The sequence below is a fragment of the Artemia sp. Qi Xiang Cuo genome, unplaced genomic scaffold, assembly GCF_049724085.1.
Source record: "Artemia sp. Qi Xiang Cuo unplaced genomic scaffold, ASM4972408v1 HiC_scaffold_2954, whole genome shotgun sequence".
Classification (NCBI taxonomy): Eukaryota; Metazoa; Arthropoda; class Branchiopoda; order Anostraca; family Artemiidae; genus Artemia; species Artemia sp. Qi Xiang Cuo.
In genome coordinates this window covers 1,611,527-1,632,739 of record NW_028300808.1, presented here as the reverse complement: position 1 = coordinate 1,632,739, position 21,213 = coordinate 1,611,527, and the positions used below count along the sequence as shown (strand labels likewise).

The 21,213-nt window shown below is 28.7% G+C and overlaps 1 pseudogene; it reads right to left on the bottom strand.

The window, feature by feature from the left end:
* Window positions 1–343: 343 nt before the first annotated feature.
* The window catches only part of LOC148938363 (uncharacterized), a 45,066-nt pseudogene continuing 24,196 nt past the window's right edge, over window positions 344–21,213 (bottom strand).

Genomic DNA, 21,213 nt, shown 5'->3' with positions numbered 1-21,213 from the left:
ATAAAGATGAGCTGAAATCTCATACTATCTAATATAATTTTCCAGCTGCAGTATATAACGATGAGAATTCTTTTAAATAGACGAAATGGGATCTATATAATCTAGTACATATCGATCGTCTGAAATCTCATCCTAGCTCATAGACTGAACCAGATCCATAAAAGAACAAGGAGGAGAATTTACAAGAAACAAAATTGTATATCTATTATCGTGTCAATATAGAGTAACTTAAATCTCAACCTAGAGTAAAAACTGTACCAGCTGCCGAAAACAACTATGATAACACTATTCAAGAAGCAAACTTGTATATAAATTCTAGCTCAAAAAACGAGGAGCTAAAATCTCAGCCTAGCGACAAGAATGTAACCTCTGCCTAAAACAACAAGTAAGAGTTTATACAATAATACACATAGGATTTAAATTATCGCGTAAGTATAGATAAGCTGAACTCTCGTACTCGCGAAAAGAATTTAACTTATGCAGATAAATAAAAGGAGGGGACTATTGAAGAATATACATTGGATCTAAATTCTAGTTAAAATAAATATTATCTTTAAGATACGCATATAGTAAACACAGAAAAATATGCCGACCACAAAGATTAGCAAAATATTTATTACTCTAAATTAGACGTAAATACGATTTAAAAGATTGATTATCTTAAATCAAGTACTATCTACAATATATCAACATATGCAGAAAGGAACGAGTAGGGGCATATTCAAGAATAATTCTATGATCTAACTAAAAATTAAAATATATATTTACATAAAACTCATACTAGAGTCACAACGTTCCCTTCTGCATAATACAATGCGTAGAAAACTCTTCAATACTATAAATTTGAAATAAATTCTCGCGATAATAACTATTAGCTAATATCTCATCCTCGAGACAATACTGTCCAATCTGCATACCTAAACACGTAATATTATATAAAAGAAAACTACAAATAGGATAAGTCGATCTAAACTAAATATGATCTAAATTATCATCATCTATAAAATAGTTTAAAATAAGAAGTATAGAAAACGTAGGATAAAGTTAACTACAACGAATATGTGAATTATTCGATTGAATAGAATTTATAAATTACATATATGCCGCGAGCCAAGACTGTCAATGATAACGAAAACAACGCGCAGAAATAAATTCAATACTCCAAATTGGAACGAAATAATCTAGAAAATATAGATGAGTTGAAATATCTTCCTCTCTAATTGAATGTACAACTGCCGACCAAACCGATGAGTATTCAATTATAGACTCGTAGAATTATCTAAATTATCGATAATATAATGAGTAACTGAAATATCATACTCGAGAAAAGAATTTACCAGATGTCGAAAAGAAATAGGAGCAAAATCATAAAGACTCTAAATTGTATATAAATTCTAGCGAAAATACAGAGGATATGAAATATCGTCCTATATAAAGGAATGTACAAGATGCCTCAAATAAAGATGATGAGACTATTCAAGAATCAAAAATGTATCTAACTAATAGTGAATATAAATATTAACTGATCTATGTGATTTGATTACAGACGGACAAATCTGAAGAAATCAATGTGTAGCAAACTAGTAAATAATCCTAATAGTCTCTATATACTCTTGAAAAGATATATGAAATTATCAAAAGTAAGCTCTACAAGAATGTACCATGTGCTGCATAGTAAAATGAAGAGGATCTCAAAGAATTCAAATTGATTGTCAATAATAGAACTAAGCTCTAGTCTAGTAAATCACTTCGGTTTTCCAAGAAGGTACAAGATTAAGTAATGTAATAGGTGGTTAATATTCTAGACTACAAAAATGTAATATCATCTATTTCATTAATATAGTTAAGTATATATCAGCCTATATTCCATAAGGTCAATTATGCAGAAAAGACCTGTCCTCCAAAGAGACTAGATTCGAATTGGTCTGTTGCTTATAGAGTAACTTAATTGTATATTAAAGAAAATAAACTAAACATTTATGAACAATACGCAATTCCGACAAAGGTATTTTATCTAAATTTATTAGAATATGATGCCAAAGCTATAACAAATCTCTCGTCTCATTACAAATAAACTCGATAAATGAAAGACCACTATTCATAACAGACTTATGATAAATCTGGAATTTAAGAGAACACTTATCTCCATTAGATCAAAATAAAGCTGGTCTTACCTATAATCAGCTTTTCAATTATAAACAATATTCATAACTGTAGAAGTGCTAGAATCTAAAATAAGTGAATTTTTTTGCCAATTATAAAAATAATCCAGATGATATGAAATCTCATCATCTAGAAAAGAGTTTAACATCTGCATACTAGGAATAGTTGCATAATATTCCAGATTCCAAATTGGATCATACTGTTAGTTAATTTATATTTTAAATTACATCTTTGTCTCGATACAAGACTGTACATTATGACGAAAACTCCGAGGAGAAAAATCTATCAGAATCGAAAATATACCTAAACAAGATTGGACATATTTAGGATATGATATATCGTAATCGCGAAAATATTGCACAATCTGCCTAAAATAACGAGGATGAGAATATACTAGAATACAATTTGGATCTACCTACTAGAGAAATATCATAGTAAATGATCACTAATCTTCTAGTATATTAGTTCAAAGATGCCGAAAGAATGTTGATCAAAATGTTCAATACTCCAATTTGGATCTAGATACTCGAACTTTTAAAGATTATCTTAATGCTATTCATCTAGACCTTACTTGACACTCTTACGACAGGAACAAGGAAGTTGATATCAAATAATAAAAATAGGATGTAACTCTTTTTTACAATTAAGAGGAGAAGAAATCAAATAATATCGACAATAATGGACAATCTGTCTATAATACAGATGATTATACTATACAATAAAACCCTATGTAGATAAACTGTATAGACAATAAAAATTATATGAAACCACTATCTATAACACTTTCTGGCACCTGTTCAAAAAAGACCGCCGTGTATAATAATCAAAATAACACCGTGCTAATAATTAATTACTACATTAAATAGTAGATTAAATCTAATAATCGCTACCAGAATGTAAAATATGCATTATATACCACGTAGGATAAAATAAGATAAAACACATTTATGCTTCCTTCACTTTACACAATATCTTCAATTAAAAAACTGACTCTATTAAAGCAGTTAAATTATGCCGAATAGTACGAGCAGATCAATCGACTAGAATCGAAATTATATATAAATACTCGAGAATATAAAGCTTAGCTGAACTCTCATCCTAGAGAACAAAATTGAACATCTTCCGCAAAGAACAATGAGGAGTTTATCAAATAATCAACCTTTTATGTATATTAGAGCTAATAGTTAGAAAAGATAATTTATCTTCCTCGCGACTCGAGTTTACCATGTACCTTCAATATCTCGGAGTATCCTTGTAAATAAACCAAATGCTATATGTAAATTCGATTTATAATTATTTGTTAGTTAAATGTAATCATATCTTAAATAATGCAACTTCTGCCGAATAGAACTATGATAAAACTGTTAAATAATCCAAATTGTATGGCAAATCTAGCGAACAGAAATATGAGCTTAAATCTCATCATAGAGAAAAGCCTGGACAAGCTGCATATAAGAACAATTTACATTTTATCCAAGAATTCTAATAGTTTGTAAATTGTTGCGAAAATTAGTAGAATCTGAACTCTCTTCCTCTCGAAACTAGGTTAAAAGCTAAAGACAAGACCACTTATCAGAAACTTAAAGACTCCAAATTGGATCGAAATTCTCTCGACCTCATATAGAATCTCAAATCTCATAATACTAAAACATATGTATCCGCTGGGGAAAACACCTAGGACTACATAATTCAATAATAAAAATTTTTTGTAAATTACTGCGAAATAAATATGAAATGAAATCTCATCCTTGCGAAAAAAATGTACCAGCTGTCTAACCAAGCGAATATGAGCAAAATCAACACAACTAAAGTTATCTTACATATCGTTAATATATATATAAACTGACGTATCCCACTCTAATATAGAATGTAACTGCTGCCAGATATACCACGGCAAAGACTATAATATTCTTCAACAATGCTGATGAAAATCGAAACCTTGAATATTATCTAACTACTAAAAATATAAACTAGAATGTACCAGATGTAGAAAAAAAAACGGATGAGAAGATACAGTAATCAAACTTTGATATAAATACTATAAAAAATAAAACTTAGATGAAACCAAATCATAATACAAATACTTGACCCTAATAAAACAACAACGAAGATGAGACTATTAAAATATAAAAATGGATCTAAATTATAGTGACAATAAAAAGAAGCTGAAAACTCAAACTAGTGTAGAGACTGTACCAGCACCCGAAAAGAACCCCGATGAGACTATACTAGAATAAAAAATGGATCTTACTTCTAGCGAAAAGAGTTAGGATCTGAAACCTCATCCTAGCGAAATGAATGTACCAGCTGCCGAAAAGTACAAGGAGAAGACTATTAAAGAATCCAAAATGGATCTAACTTCTAGCGAAAATATACAGTCGCTGAAATCTCATCCTAGCAAAAAAAATGTTCCAGCTGCAGAAAAGAACGATGAGTAGACTATTGTAAAATTTAAACTGGATCTAAATTCTAGAGAACACAAAGAGGAGCTGAAATCTCATCCTAGATAAAATAATGTGACAGCTGCCAAAAATTACGATGAGGATACTAATTAATTACAAAACATTGAACTATCTTCACTAGAAAATAAAGGTGATCTTACATCTCATACTAGATAACATACTGTAACCGCTGCCTACAATTAATCGTAGCAAAATATTCAATAATCCAAAATGTATCTAAATTCTATAGTAAATCAAGAGTAGCTAAAATATCATAATAGAAAACTTAATTTTCCAGCTGCCTGAAAGAACGAGGAGGAGACTATTCAAGAATCCAAATTGCAACTAACTTCTAGAGAAATTAAAGAGAAGCTCAAATATCATCCTAGCAAAAAAAAAATGTTCAAGCTGCTGAACACACCGAGGTTGAGACTATTGAAGAATACAAAATTTATCTAGATTCTAAAGAAAATAAAGTTGAGCTGATATCTAATAAAATTGAAAAGACTGAACAAGCTGCCGTACTTAAAGAGGTTGAAAATAATGAAGAATCAAATATGGATTTAACCTCTAGCGGAAATATAGATGAGATGAAATCTCATCATATTTAACATAATGTAACTGCTGCTTAACATAAACAGTATGATCCTTTTCACTAATCAATCTGTATATAACGTATTGTTAAAACTAATCGTATCTTAAATATCCAACTATCTTACAGACTGTACCATCTTCTTAAAATAAAAAGAAAGAAAATATTCTATAATCCATCATTTATCTAAAATATTGTTAAAAAAAATTTGAACTTAATATAACAATAACATGAACCGAATATTTTCTGTGTTTAATTTGAATCTTAAATCAAAAAAAACAGAAAAAAAGAAATAAAAGAAGAGTATTTCTAAATGATGTTATATTTCTGTGTGACATAATTTTTTTAATTTGTGAATTATATTTAAACAACACCCGACTGTTCAGTTACTTCACACTGTTATCAGTCAAGCACAACGGTAAGAGCACTTCATGAGGCAGTGCTAAATTTGTTTTTAATCTTGTATTAGTTTTTTAATGGGGAAATAAAAAATAATTAATTTTGTTTTAATAAAGAGTCAATTAAAAAAATTTAAATTACGGGCAAAAAAATTAGCTAGGGTTAGTATAAGTTGATTTTTTTTAATTTATTTAATCAATTAATCTATTTGTCTAGGGTATTAACTTAAAAACTAGTTCACATTTGTGTTCATTCTTTTTAACAAACAACACTTTTTTTCCCCTGGTGTCCATTTATCTTAGTAGAGTCTTGAGAAAAAAAATTATATGCTGGGGAGTTAATTTTGAAAATGAGTTTATTTTTTTGTTTGTTTTTTTTAAAACCTAAACAAAACATTATTTGTACGTGAATGGACTTTTGAAAAAATTCAAAACAGCTTTAGGCTAACATTCTTGGGGTTGAATTGTGTTGTTGAAATACTACGTTAGCACATCCTCATGACGGGCCCTTACCGGTGTGCTATACTTATCACAGTTTGTAGTAACTGAACAATCTTTATTATTTTAAAAATAATTCACAAATTAAAAAAAAATTGTTCTACACTGTCTTTACGCTGTACAAAACAAATAATTTATTTCATAAAAAAGACCTGAAACTTATTTAATATTAAAAAATAGGGAGGTAAATAAAAGACATAAAAATTAATAATTACCTTACTATACCGAATTATAAATTTCATTTGTCAGGCGTCTGTGGAATCCGAACCCCCCGCATTGTCACGCTCCATCAGTGTCGAATCACCCATTTATTAGAAAAGACAAGATCAATCCTTGTTATATTATTTATAAAGATTGTCAATCTTCAATGTTTATTTTTATAAATCCAAATATTTTGTGTGGTTCAATTTCTGAAAAAAAACAATCTATATACGCACCCTAATGACAATTGAATTCTTTATTTAATATTAAGTAAAAATATAATGTCTTTAGTCTGAAAATACACCCACCCCCTTGATGGTTCGGAATCTCGAACGATTAATATATTGAAATAAATCAACCACTCAAATTATTAATTTAAAATATAAAAGAACATGAAAGAATATTGCAAGTAAGAATGTCATCACAAGATTCGACACAACGATGAAATTTATTTATACAGCTATGCATGTGACCAGTTCAGAATGGGAGGGGGGTATGGTTTCAAAAGAGTGACCACGATACTTGGAAAAATTCTAGCATGAAATCAAAAATTCCCGCTCAACTAATCCACCCCCTCCTCAATGCTTGGATATAGCCTTGGTTAAAACAAAAAAAAGGCTCATTTTTACAGCTTAATATAGATTTTGATGAAAAGCCTTAAATACTCCACGGGACTGAGACAAACGGTTTTCGCTTTTACTATAGGATGTCAACCAACTCAGAAGGGGGAGAACCCGCTGTCCTACGAGGGAGAAGTGAGTTGGGGGGTTCACCCCCCTTACATTGTTTGTTATATTTTAAACAATTACAAACCTCTGATATAAAAAAAAAATGGGTGAGTGACTGGGTGATTTTTTTTTTGGGTACCCCCCCCCCCGACCAAAAATATTTATTAAAACCCCTTCCCACCAGTACAACGGGGTGGAGCGTTGGGGGGGGGGTGATGTTTTTTGTGTTTTTAAACGAGGAAAAATAAAAATATATTAAAAAAATTAAAAATAAAATATAAATAAAAAATCTTCTGATAATATTTACATTTTTTTAATAAAAATTTTACTTCATAGATACTTTGTGTTAATTCTAAATATTATTTAACGATTAACTATATCAATCATTTATTTTTACCGACCGTGACTTACGCAGAAACCCGTCTCACAATTAACAGGAACTTTCAAAAACGGACTGGGGAGAACAAGAGACACATAAAAATTAAAAGAATTTAATTTTTATTTTAAAGATAAAATTTTAATACAGATTTGTGTTATATATAACAATTTAATAGCCTGTTAAATAAATTGCGATTTTGGTAAAAATGGGTCAGTAAAACTCTACAAAATAAAAAATTACGTAAACTAACACACGCATATTCATAATCCCAGAAACCACTCATCTATAGTTGTCAAGCTTCTATCTACACTCTGTTTTACTTGTAATTTTTTTGACATACTAAATAACCCGGTGGCGTTTTTATTTGTTTTTTTTGTTTTTTTTTCCCAGGGGTTTTTGTATAGAACGGGGTGGCTTAGAAGCAATTGGGAGGGCTAATTGTCCAGTACACTAGAATTTATATTTTTCAGTGCAATGGACCAAAAAATTTACGAGGTACACACCCAAGCTCATTTTTTCCCCACCGTCATCTGATCGAAATTTCGAGATCGTCGTTTTGTTCAGTCGGGTTGAAAAAATCGGAACTCTGTCTTTGGATATGACTGACTCCCTCGACTCACCCATGAGGAAGTATAATATTTACTAACATGACAACCTTTTAAAAGAGATATGATTTTATGAGGACCATTATATCGTTTCAAATACCCTCTAAAAAACTAATTGCTTATACAAAGATATGACACCAAGCAACATAGTATTTATTATTATTTCCAAATTTTACTAGTATTTAAGATTTATAAAAATATATTCTAATTTGAAAAATTTTACTTTTTTATAATAAATTTTGCAATTAATAATTAAAATTATATAAAATACCATATACTCCAAACATAATAGTATTCTGATAATAGTAAATGAAGTGCGATTTTTCAATATTATATCTACAATAATTTTGAAATTTTCATTTTTTGAAATAAGGGAGACAACGTTTGAGGTTTTATTGAGTGCAAACTTTTTGATATTATCTCCAAAATGGTCAGATACGATCGGGTGAGATCTAAGTTGACTTTAACTTATAAGATATCGAGCACAGTTAAATTTAAGAACCAAGTTAAGGTCACATCGTAACCCTGCCACGAGCCGAGTTTTAACACTGTCACATGGTAAAAATTTTAAGAGCGAAATGTTGCTTATCAGGGTCGAAAATATTATCACTATGTCTTTAGGATGACTTAACAACGGGAATCCCGTCGGAGGAGGGCTTAAAGTTATAACCCTTAAACACTATTAAAATTAGATTTTATATACGTATCAAGTAACTTTATCTAATATCAGTTCTTGTCTTCAATCCTTGTACGAGCAAAAAACTCCTCCCACTTCTTGCTGCATTTACTTGTTAATCTGTTTACGATTGCTACCAACTAAGCGCATTATAATTACGAGCGTGTTTCTACTTATTTCTGATTAGATCACAGTCGGAATCGTCTGCCTGAGACAAGATCTGATTCTGCATATGTTTCTATCTTCAACAACAATATCTTGAGAACTATTACCTTTTTATTAGTTTTTATACTGTTTTAGATATGGAAAGATCTGACTTTATAATTATATAAACTGTTGTGAGAATATCGTATTGTTTATTGGGACACGGCTCAATGTTAACAGAAAGTCTAGAAAAATGTATGTTGATACACATCGATACATCATAATAATTGGATTTTAATGCTGATTTCAAATATATGTTTCATCAATTTTACTCAATTGTTACGTACAATAGGACAGTTGGATGATTTTTGAAGTCCGGTGGAAAGATCGCCTTAACACTTAGGAGCCTAAATTACAATAACAAAATAATAGTAATAGTGAGATGATATTTTCATATTATTTTTTTTTCATAGTACTAATTTCTTGTGGTATATATCTTATAAAAAAACATATGTACTGTTTTATTTTTATCCAGAATAAATATCACGGGGACGTGTTTATTTTTTTTTTCCCAGATTCTATCTTATAGAACATGTGGTACTATAATACCGTTTGAGTTCTAAATGGACCTTAAATTGACATTTAGATGGCAAATTTAATTTACAAAAAAAATTGAGTGACACTAGAACACTCACAAACTCTTTTTTGACAATGTCATATGATCAAATGTTATAGATAGCCATTTTGCTCTTCCGGGTCGACCCTCTTATAAGTAGTTCTGTTAGTATGACTGATTAATACATAGTTCCAAGGTTGAGTGCTTACAGTTCTTAACTATACCACCATTTATAAGAGAGTTTGTGTTACTGTTAAGTATACAGGAACAACTGGATCTGGGGAGATTTGTCAAGTTAGTGGGGGGGGAGGGGGGGTCGAGGCAGCAGCAAAGGGGGGGGGAGCCTCCCGGGCCCCTCCCCGAATTCTACCTATTTTTTATGGGAACAAATTTGAATTTTTTGTACCAAGTTTTATTTTTTGTACATATTAGCCCCCCCCCCACAAAAAAAAGGCCGTCTGAAAGGCGGCGGGGCAAAGGGCCGTGCGAATGATAGGGCGAGTACGTACTGGGTCAGGGTGTAATGGCACGGCCTATTAAGTGTCCTTCGGCAGAATCCTACTTATTTAAAGAAATATCAGAAATTAAATATAAAAAAAAACAATTTGTTAACACGCAACAGCAGCACCATCAAAACTTTAAGCTAAAAGAGTCTAGTACCTAGAGGATTTTGTTCACCCCCTAGTCACGACCTCACTTGCTGATCCAGAGATTTTTTAGTACTGTCATAAGAGCTATTTATTCTAATTAAAGGCCTTTGAAATTGAGCGGTCATTTTTAAAGAATTGGAACAAAATTTGAACTTTCGCTTAAAGAGCAAGGTATTGACTAGGGGGCGAGCCCCCTAATATATTTAATAAAAATATATGAATATAAAAGTTCTTTACGTAAGTTGATTCGTAAGTTACGTATATTTATTACTAATAAAAACGTTCGTAAATAAAATGAAACAAGTTTCAAGACAGCCAGTAAACAAAATAAAATTAAATTAATGTTAAAATATTTTTTTATTTATTATTTTAATGTGAGAAAATACAAAACCAGTTATTAATTAAACAAAGTTCAAAAAATAAATAAAAAAAACAATTAATTAAACTGAAATTACTTATAGAAAATAACTCTAAAAAATCAAAGACCGTAGTAAGAGAATTACCTTTTAGGTAGCATAATAACGGACTTTCTATATAATATCCATATTTAAGGTATTAAATATAACTTTTTATAAAAAAAACCAATGTCTGGTTAATTTAAAGTTTTTTTTATTTTGCTGTTAAAATAGTAAATAAATCCTAGTAGTATTATAAAATAAAGGAAGAATATTATATTAAAAATAATATATTAACATATTTTTACTATTTAAGTTCTAATTGACTTTAACTACCAAAAAAAAATAAACTAACTATACTAATATACTAAGCTTTTATAAATTTAATTATAAGAGATTAAACCATTTTTTCAGGATAATTTTGTTATATACTTAATATCACGATCAAAAAAATTTAGGGCTAACCTTCACAAACAACCGATCATAAATTATCAATATAAGTTGTTGCGTTTGAATTAATTTACAATCAAATACTATGCACAGATTTGTCCCTTATTGTCTGAAATATTTTTAGTTTTTAGATTGTTAATGGTAGGCTTTAATATGTTTAGTAGTTTTATAATAATGATTAAATCAACTTATTCTAATATTTTTTTTTTTAAAAAATATATTAACTCTTTCAGATGAAAAAAAAATAAAACTTAACATCCTAGTGCAACCTAATTACAAACAAGTCTAAACATACTCGTAGGAAGGGAGATAAGATAGTCAAATAAAAACGGTGACTGAACAGGTTGTCGTATAAACTTCAATTGTTTCTCTTGTGGTATGTATCTATTACTAGATATATACATTGATAAACGTGACAAACTAAATAATAAAAGGTTATTTATCTTTAACACCCAATCAACGGCACGTAGCGGTTAGATCTCGTCTGGTGAAACCAGATATCGAGATTTAATAAAAATTTAGTATGAGTGCACGATATATCTTACTAACTATCCGGCGGTAAAGTTATTTAACGTTTTAACAGATCTCCTAATTAAGCTATATTATTTTAGGGGTGACCTAGTTTATCTTGTTTCTTAGTTTGCGTCGAGGTTATTTGAATTTTCTGTTTTCAGTACTTTTAAAAACTGTTTCTAAAACTATAAGTTTAATGATATATATGGGAATACTTTACCTTTTTACAATAACTTGGTGTAACATTTGATTTGTACTATTAAAAAATTCATGAAGGTGAATATTAATACGACCATAATGACAAAAAAAAAACTTATATATTGAAAAGTAAAAAGCAATAGTGTGTTAAAAAAGGTCAAAGTTTTTTGGTATTGACTCAAAGCTTTTTTTATTCCTAACATAGTTAACAACAAAAAAGTCAGTCACTTTACAAGAATGTAAAAAGTTCTCCTAAAGATATTTTACGATTATTTAAGTACAATTAATTTTGTCAAAAACCATTTCGTAATAACTTTTTTATTTGAATTGAATATTTAAAAGAAAGGCCGTCTATTATTAGACTAACACTTTTTAGCTTATTGGGCGGGTATATAAGTCGATTGGCGTTTTCAAAATAATGTGTTTTATGAAAGTTTGTGTCTTTAAATCAGAAAAACAACAGAAAAATATTACCTAGTAACAAGATCGGTTGGTTGTTATATGTATAAAAAAAATCTTGAAAGTCTTTATAAAAATCTTTATAGTATTAGTAATTTTACATATAAATTTAGAAATGATCGTTTAAAATTATTCAATAAACATAAATTTATGTGTTATACTTAGTCCTCGACCTAAAAAGCAATCATGTAACACAGCCCGAAAAAACTCGATGGTTTTACCACTGAGATTGAGTATATCATTACTAAGTATAATGGGTTAATCGTCACGACTCTTGTTTTTGCTTGAAATTTAGTTTTCAACATATAGTGATTTTAACTTATATTTTATTGTAAGTTTTTTCGTTTTCAATAACAATAGAAATTTTTAATATAAACTAATAAAAACTATGTATTTTAATAAATATAATAGAAAAAAAATTATGTCTATTGATATAGTTATTGTATATTACGAGACATTTGTATAACAGTTTGTTACTATGTTATCATTTTTTATACTTCCATATGTAAGTCAAAGTAAAACTTATAGAATCAATTACAAAACAAGAAACTATTAACCCCCTTAATTATTTCAATGAATCACAAAAAACCCACAATGACATGTTCTAAATGTCAAACAAATAGGTTGGACAAACAAGACATTCCTTTATGGTCATCTATAACCGACTCTTTACTCTTTTATGAAATAATTTCAAAAACTATGAAAATATATTTAATATGAGTGTATCGATGTGGATAGTAAACCAATAGTAAAAATCATTTGTTAAGGCTAAACCCCTTGGCCTTACATCTGTCAGAAATTAAAAAGGGTTAATTTTATTTTATTATTAATTATATGAATTTTTTTATTATAAAGCTATAAAATTGTAACTATACACAAAAATAAAATAATCTCAATAATTTTTAATTTTAAGTAAACAAATCTGATAAAATAAAAATGAAAAAGCTAACCGACTATAGAATAAAAAACGATCCAATAACGAAATAAATCATCATATAGTATATATAATTTTATAAATTAAATAATACATAATCCATAAAATTTTTTAAATATTAATGGGTAATACAATAGGTGTTAGTAAATAATATTGATAATTCGACTCATTTTATTTTTTATATGAATTTAAATTCAAGTGTCAGGTTAATAAGTGAAAACAGAAAATGTTTAAATTTTTGTTATAAAATATGTGACTACAGAAAAAATTACAACTGTAAAGTATATACGGCAGCGATAAAAGACCTTTCATGTAGACTTGAGACAGTTACTCTAAATCATTTCGTCAGATAATTCTCATTAGTATAACGTAGTGTCTGTTGTCATGATACTGATAAATCGTTAAACGCAAAATCAATTAACTAATAATCAGTATATCACTCATAGGGGAAAGTAACAGTATTAATACCCCAAACCCTTACCTCCCTAACTACCTAACATAATATATATGACCAAAATAATAAACTTAACTTAGAAACGGGAATAATCAAAATCGTCCCATTCCAAAAACTAAACATCAAACAACACTTAAGATTACAACCTCAAACAAATTTTACCGTGCTAAAATCAATAAATCCTATCGATACCAACATTACGAAATGAAGAGTATTATGACTGTGTGATAGTTTAATCACACAAACCTGACGGGTGTCTGTTTGTTCATATACTTTACTTCTATTGTGTTTCTTTTTTATTTTAAAAGGTAAAAGTTCTCTATATATAGAAAAAAAATTATAGCATAATCATTTATCGGCTCATGCAAGATAAAACAAAATTAAAGTCAACTTAAAAGCCAATGAGTTTCGTGATTTTTTTTTAAAGATATTATCATACTTGAATATAACCAAACAGATTCGTTCCAAACCAGCATATAACAAAAGGCCTTACAAATTAATTCTACTCAGTCACAAGTTCTTAATCTTATCAGTAATTACTTATAATTGTTACTTATTACAACTATTGGACTAATGCTTCTTACTGATAGATGTTTTCTTATGTTTATAACGGTATTATAAATTTTTTTTTATCTTACGGCTTTTTAGTTGTATGTGTGTTTATATAGTAAATAGTAGTAAATGTTTTTCTTGTTCCTATGTATATTACATTATTTATATAAACAACATAGATACTTTCTTAATTCCGTTATACAATCTGAAACAAAAAGAACTTAGTATATATATTTAGATATGTATACTGAGATTGAATCTCTCTGATGTTAATTCTTCTAGAATAAACATCAGGATTTTTTTGTTTTGTTTTTTTTTTGGGGGGGGGGAGGGTCACACAAGTGTTCCTTCCGAGGTAATTTACTTTTTGTTCCCGAGATACGATATTAAATTAAAAAGAAAATAACCAAAAATTGATTTCAAAAAAGGCCAAAAAACAATTAAAATAAATAATTAAAGATATGAGAGTAGCCGCTCCCTTCTAAATAACACATTATTGACTCGAAATATCTACAGGTCATTTCAGATATGTAAGACCGACTCATCAAACTCCCAGGCATTGTCATTATTAAAATAATGAGGTTCCTTGGATAAAACTCGCTTTGCCCTCTTAATTCGTTAGTGGGTTAGCAACACAAAAAAATTACTTTGTAAGTGTATGGTGTATGGTTACGAGTTGTATTGATTTTAGTATATCATATTCTGTGGTTAGTTAAGTGGTGAACTCCATATCTGACATTTGTTTGGAAGGACGGGAGGGTGATGCGTTGTTTTTTTTTTTTTCCCCTAGTAATATCTTTAATTTAATAAACTAAAATTTTAAAATTTAAATTTTTATCTTCCCAAAATATTAACCAAAATACTATCCCTATTAAAGGGGGGGGGGAGTACAGGGAGGTGCTATGCAGAGTTGTAGGAGGATTATAAAGAACATTTTATACAAGATTTTGATCTATGGTGACTGATAATATATAACAATTTATTAATAATTATAAGGAGGAAGGGAGTATTCGGTCAGGTAAGCGATACAATACATAGTTAATCTATGATTAATTATAACAAAAATGTTACTAATTCAATTGTACACTTAATTTTAAATATCTCTATTGGAGTATGAGTGTAAAAATTCAGTTTAGTGCAGCAAGACAACGAAACAGAAAAAGGCCAAAAACAATAAACCGATAAATCCTCCTCGCGTTTTTATATCCCGTTTATTATTAAAAATAATTTGCATGAATTACAATGTATATATAGAATAAACATAAAATTATGAGTACTATTATTTTGTCAAACACAAACAATGTAATAAGACTTTTTAGTATATATATTGTATAAAAAAGATAAATTTTATATATTATTTTATTGAAAATAATATACATATCCGCTGTTTTTATTAACGACAACTACAAACCAAAAATCCAAATAAATCTGTTTTTTTATTGTGTAATCTTAAATAATTAAAAATTATGTAAATTTTATACAAAAGTTTTTTTTTATTTCTAATATTTTTTTTTTACTATACTAGGACAATTTACCGCTTTGCTTTTAATTAAAGTTAGTCTTTCAAAAATAGTGAAGTTTTTTTTCCTGATATAATTTTTATAAATAACTTAAAAAAGACTTAATTGCAACTTTATATTAATAATAATAAATTACACTCATATTAACTTTAGACTTTTATTAAATAAATTGGATAGTTAAGACCACAATTAGGCTAATATTTTTAAATCTATGTCATCATATATGTGTCTGGGGATATTGGTTTTTCGTGATTAATTTTGCGTATTAAGATTCTAAGTCACCAAATGTTTATGTTAGTAGTCGACTGACCTACAGTGAGGAGTACGAATCTAGGTAAGTGAATCCATAACTTGTATCGGACTCCGTAAATAAGGCACTATATTTAATAAAAAAACATTTTTCTCAGTCTGTTCATTTTTTTAAAAATCTTAATTCACATTTATCTTTTAAAAAGCAGAACTTAAGTAGTGTCAATACTTTATTGAGATAAAAGTCAATTACACTCAGTTGATAAATATTTAAAAGTCTCTAATATAATGAATTTCGTAAATTTATAAGTCTATTGTAAAAATAACAAGACTATTAAGCTGATCCACAAAATATAGGTTTTCGTACATTCAATCATTTATTAATTGTAATAAAGTTTTTGTGAGATTGTTACGTAGTGTTTATAACTGTTAATTTAAAAATTAGATCTTCATAAAATATAATTTATCAAGTATTATTTTATTATATTTAAGATAAAGAATTTTGTTTTTAAAAATTAAATACATAAATTAAAATAATAAATTTTATATAATCAGATGCCGAGTAAAAATAACTTGCATTAATTAATTGATATTAGAGAAAAAATAATAATTCTGAATTCCTGCGAAGTGACATTACCAAATCTTTACGGTACCTTATTTCTGTTAACGTAATTTTAAATATTACCAATTATATTATTATGTATTGATCTGCCCAATTATTATATTATATTATTATATTTGTGTCTGTTTTCTTATTTTTTTATTAAATCATTAAATTAAATATAAAACAAGAATAATCGTATTATATTATATAATATGACAGTACAAATAGTATTTTTTTTCTTTCTGACATGTTAAAAATAAAAATTCGCGACGTCTCACACTTACTATCAGTAAGAGAGTCACTTACGATTTATTGAAAAATAATGATATTTTGAACATTTCACTTTAATAATTATAATACTCTCGAATCCAAAGTGGTAAGACTTTTATTAATTAAGATAATTATTAAATAAACCACAGGTCAATTTAATTAGTCTGTTTGATAATAATGATTATTAAAGACTAATTTCATATTATTTAAAAAAGACTAGTCTTATAATTATTAAACGTCAGGTACTGTCTTATATCATCTATGATTATGGCTTTGGCTTTTCATAAATTACTTTATAAAAATATGATGAGAGGACTGACGAAATATTTCTCTGGTATGTTTTGGTATCAGCAATCTAATTTTTTCTTTTGATGATAGCAGTATCGTTAGCATGACGTCATGTTTATTGATGAACCCAATTCAAGTTTTATAATCATCAAATCAGTGCAGATAGTGTGACATCACTCTAGGTATAAACGTCATGAAAGTGCAACGATAATGACGACATTTTAAGCATATATAATACGGTTTATAAGTAGCATTAATTATATGAAAAGGATAAGTCTAAGTTTTAACATGTTGCGATAAGTATTCAAAGTTGTAACAGTAGTGATTCCAGTTTCATGTGCTTTACTATCAGTCTGGTGGGATTTGAAATATCTTTGTAAATCAGAGATGGATCCAACTTATAGCGAATATGAAGATGATCTGAAATCTCATAATATCAACAATACGGTACAAGCTGCAGAATAGAACTATGAGTAGAATCTTCATTAATCCACTATTTTTATATAATCTAGCTACAATACAGTGGAGATGATATCTCGTCATCTCTAACTGACTGTCAAAGCATGCGAAAAGACCGATAAATATAATATTAATTTATACACTCTTGATATAAAATCTATCGAATATACAGAGGAACTTATAACTAGTAATATAAAAAGGAATGGCCCAGCTGGCAAAAAGAACGAGAAAGATAATAGTCAATAAACAACAATGGATCTAAATTCTAGTGTAAATAAAGAGAAACTGAAATCTCATCCTAGCCAACAGACTGTCTAACCACCCTCCACGGAGCCGATGCTTGTTGAAGCCACACCAGATCTTCAGTTAAGGCCACAACCACACAAACAAATATTCAGAGATTCCAGAAGAGGGTCCCGGGGGGAATGTCCCTGTGTCACTACTTAATATTAATTTTAATCGACTAATCAAGTAGAAGACAATTCCATTACTTCAGAGCAAAAATCATCAGATTTAATAGTAGAGAAATGGGAGAGTTGTTAGAGTGACGGGGAAGACAAACTACTGTGTCTGAAACAATTAAATAGTCTATCAAATACTTTTAAAACCCTGGTATAGTAGAAAAAGTCTCACATTAAAGTATTTAAACAGAATAATTATTTAGTTTTACTTCTATTTTTCCTTATTTTAAACTTAATTAAATTTCCGCATTTTTTTTACTTTTGTATTTTTGTATTTTTATTATAACTTAAAGATTAGCTTTCTCTAAGTTTATGTGTTAATGTTCACCCGATAGAAATAGATAATTAAAATAGCAAAAGACAAGACACACGTAAAATAAAAACCGTTTAGTGTATACAATAGATTTCCAAACGGGGAGGCACGCCTCCCTAGGGAGACATGTAATAGTCGATGTATACGGGAGAAGCTTAGTCATACTATAAAAAAATATAAAAGGAAATTGACACGAATCAGTCATTCACCATCTCAGACCACATTCGAGTCTAACGGGGCGGGCTGGACCAGGCTGAAAAAAAGGCAGGTTACCATCTCAGGTTCCGATTAGCAAAATTGTATAGATGAAACTGGATCGTCCTGTAATTGTTACAATCAATTAGAAGATCATCATATACGAGGTTGTTGATATATAATTTTATTTAATACTTACATAAAATTCAGAACTAACCGTAGTAGCTGTATAATGAACTAATGAATCTAAAAACGCATATATAATTGCATATTTTCAATATGTTTAATAAAGTATGTTGACCAGTCGTATCCAGTGAAATTCTAATATAATTGACAATTTTTTTTCCATGAGAAAGGCAAATTGTGGAATAATACATACATTGCAAAGTCAATGTCAGGACACAAAACTCACCTTCTAGCACTAATTAACACGAGATCACAATTTGTTCTCTGTACTAACGGATTGATTAATAAATATGATATTAAATACTATTAAATAAAAAAAAATTTTTAAACGTACCGTAAGTCGAAAAATAAAAAAAAAAAACTACCCTACAAGAGTCTGGTTATTAGGGTGGGGGGGGTTCGTCTTGTAATGAAGAAAGTTATATTTATGATAAAGTATTATTTTTTTTTCTAATTAATTAATAATAATTTATTAATAACAAAGACAGATGATTTTTAATAATTATATATTGAACTATATCTAAAAAAAACATTGAGTGTAAAGATCGAGGTCTTGAGAAGAATGAGACCCCTGCATATAAGCACTAATTTCTGTTCATTTTAAGTTTAAATGATGCTCTTTACCTTCAGTTAAAAATTTTTTTTTTAATTTAATTTCTGATTGTTTTTTAAACAATACTGGTATATTCAGCTCCCCCTCACTAGACCAGTACCGGCCCACCCGTGCCTGCCATCACGTTCCCTATCCGACACCTTCACTCCGCGGCGCCTAGATCCGACAGACCTATACCCCCCCCCTGACCATGGGGTGATAAGTATCCCTCACCCATAATATATTGACCAAATGTCAAACGGGCATATAGGTCCGCCCGACACTCTTAACCGGTGGGGGGGTCACTTGTTAATCCCCAGACTGGTTATGTTTGTCGACTATTCTGCTAAAAAAAATGGCGACATCCCCTTGGACTAGTGCTAGGGTTTGACAGAGTAATATCTGGAGGGGGGCTAGATTTAATAAAAATTATGAATCAATTAAAAGCGCAATATAGATTTGGTGGCACGATCAAATTAGCCATCGCACTATCTTATTCTATCCCTTTTGCGATCCTATAACCCCTGGGAAAAAAAAACAAAAACCAAATCCTCCTGTGTATTTATTAAGAAAAAAGAAGAAAGAAAATATGCAATATAAACCCTTGTGTTAATTTTCAGCGTTAAACATTTAAAATATTTTTCCAGAGTTTTATTAATATTTTTGTTTAATTTTCATTAATATAAATTTATTTTTTGAATAATTTATATAATTTAAAAACTAAATAAAAACATTACGTTATAAAGTAGCTCATTACAAATATGCAGAAGTTTATTGGAGCTACTTTAACTTCTCTATTTCTTACTATGTACGATGAATTGAGGTAAGATATCTATCATGTGCCATAGTGACTCATGTGATACATGAAGTCAAATTTTAAATTGTATTTTTTATAGAAGAAAATCAAACTGAGGAACGAAATTTGTTGAGGGAGTGTACGTCGTGTATTAAACTGTCGCGTATGGTGCAAATTTTTGTAATATTAACTATTTTTAATAAATTATTGCACTTTCCACAAATGCATCTATTTTTTAATAATTTTAAGATATGAAAGTCAAATTTAGAAAAAATTTATATCGTATGACTTAAAATTTGTTATCTGATTATCATAGAAGCAAACAAAATTAATTTTTTAAACGATTTGATACTTGTTAATTCATTTCTTGAAATAGTTTAATTATTTATGATAAATTTTATTTAAAAAATAACAAGACATTAATATTTAATATTATTATTTGTAAAAAAAACATTTTAAAGTTTTTTGGCCTTTATTAATTAATTAAAGGTTTTTTTTAAAATTATATATGTATAGGTGATAAATTTAAAATTTTTTACATTTTAATAATGTATTTTTGCAAACAATGTTGAAACACAGCTGCAGAGTCTTTAAGAGGTCTCTGTTAGATTTTATATATGACGCATACTGAATAAAGTCTTTAAGTAAATTGAGTTATTTTAATTGACTCTGACAGTATTATCTGTTCGGGACTCTTTCAGTCTTGTCTTTCCGGGACTAGGTCAGTATTATCTGTCCGGGACTCAGTCAGTATTACTTGAAGGCGTGTTAAGTATTACTGTGATGTTTTACTAAATATTAAAAGTGACACAAGTAGTGATTTCAATTTCTTGTTTTTTACGATAAGTGTGTCTTTATTTTAAAAAGCTGATTAAATCAGAGATTGATCTATATACTAGAAAATTTACATAGGATCTTAAATATCATCATAGAAAAAAAAATTTCATAGCTGCAGAAAATAACGATCAGTAGAATATACAAGAATACAAATAGAATCTCTTAACTATATACATTATATATGAAAATAAATAAAATCATCTCTAACAGTAAGCAACATCTGCAGACTGTAAAGATGAGGGTAATTATATATACTCAAAATACTAACTCACGAAAATTGTAAATAAATATGAAAATAAAACAAAAAATCGATAAAAGAAATTACCATATACAGAATGCAACGAGGAAGGGAAAATTCAAGAATTCCCAAAGGATCTAACTTCTAGAGAAAATAAAG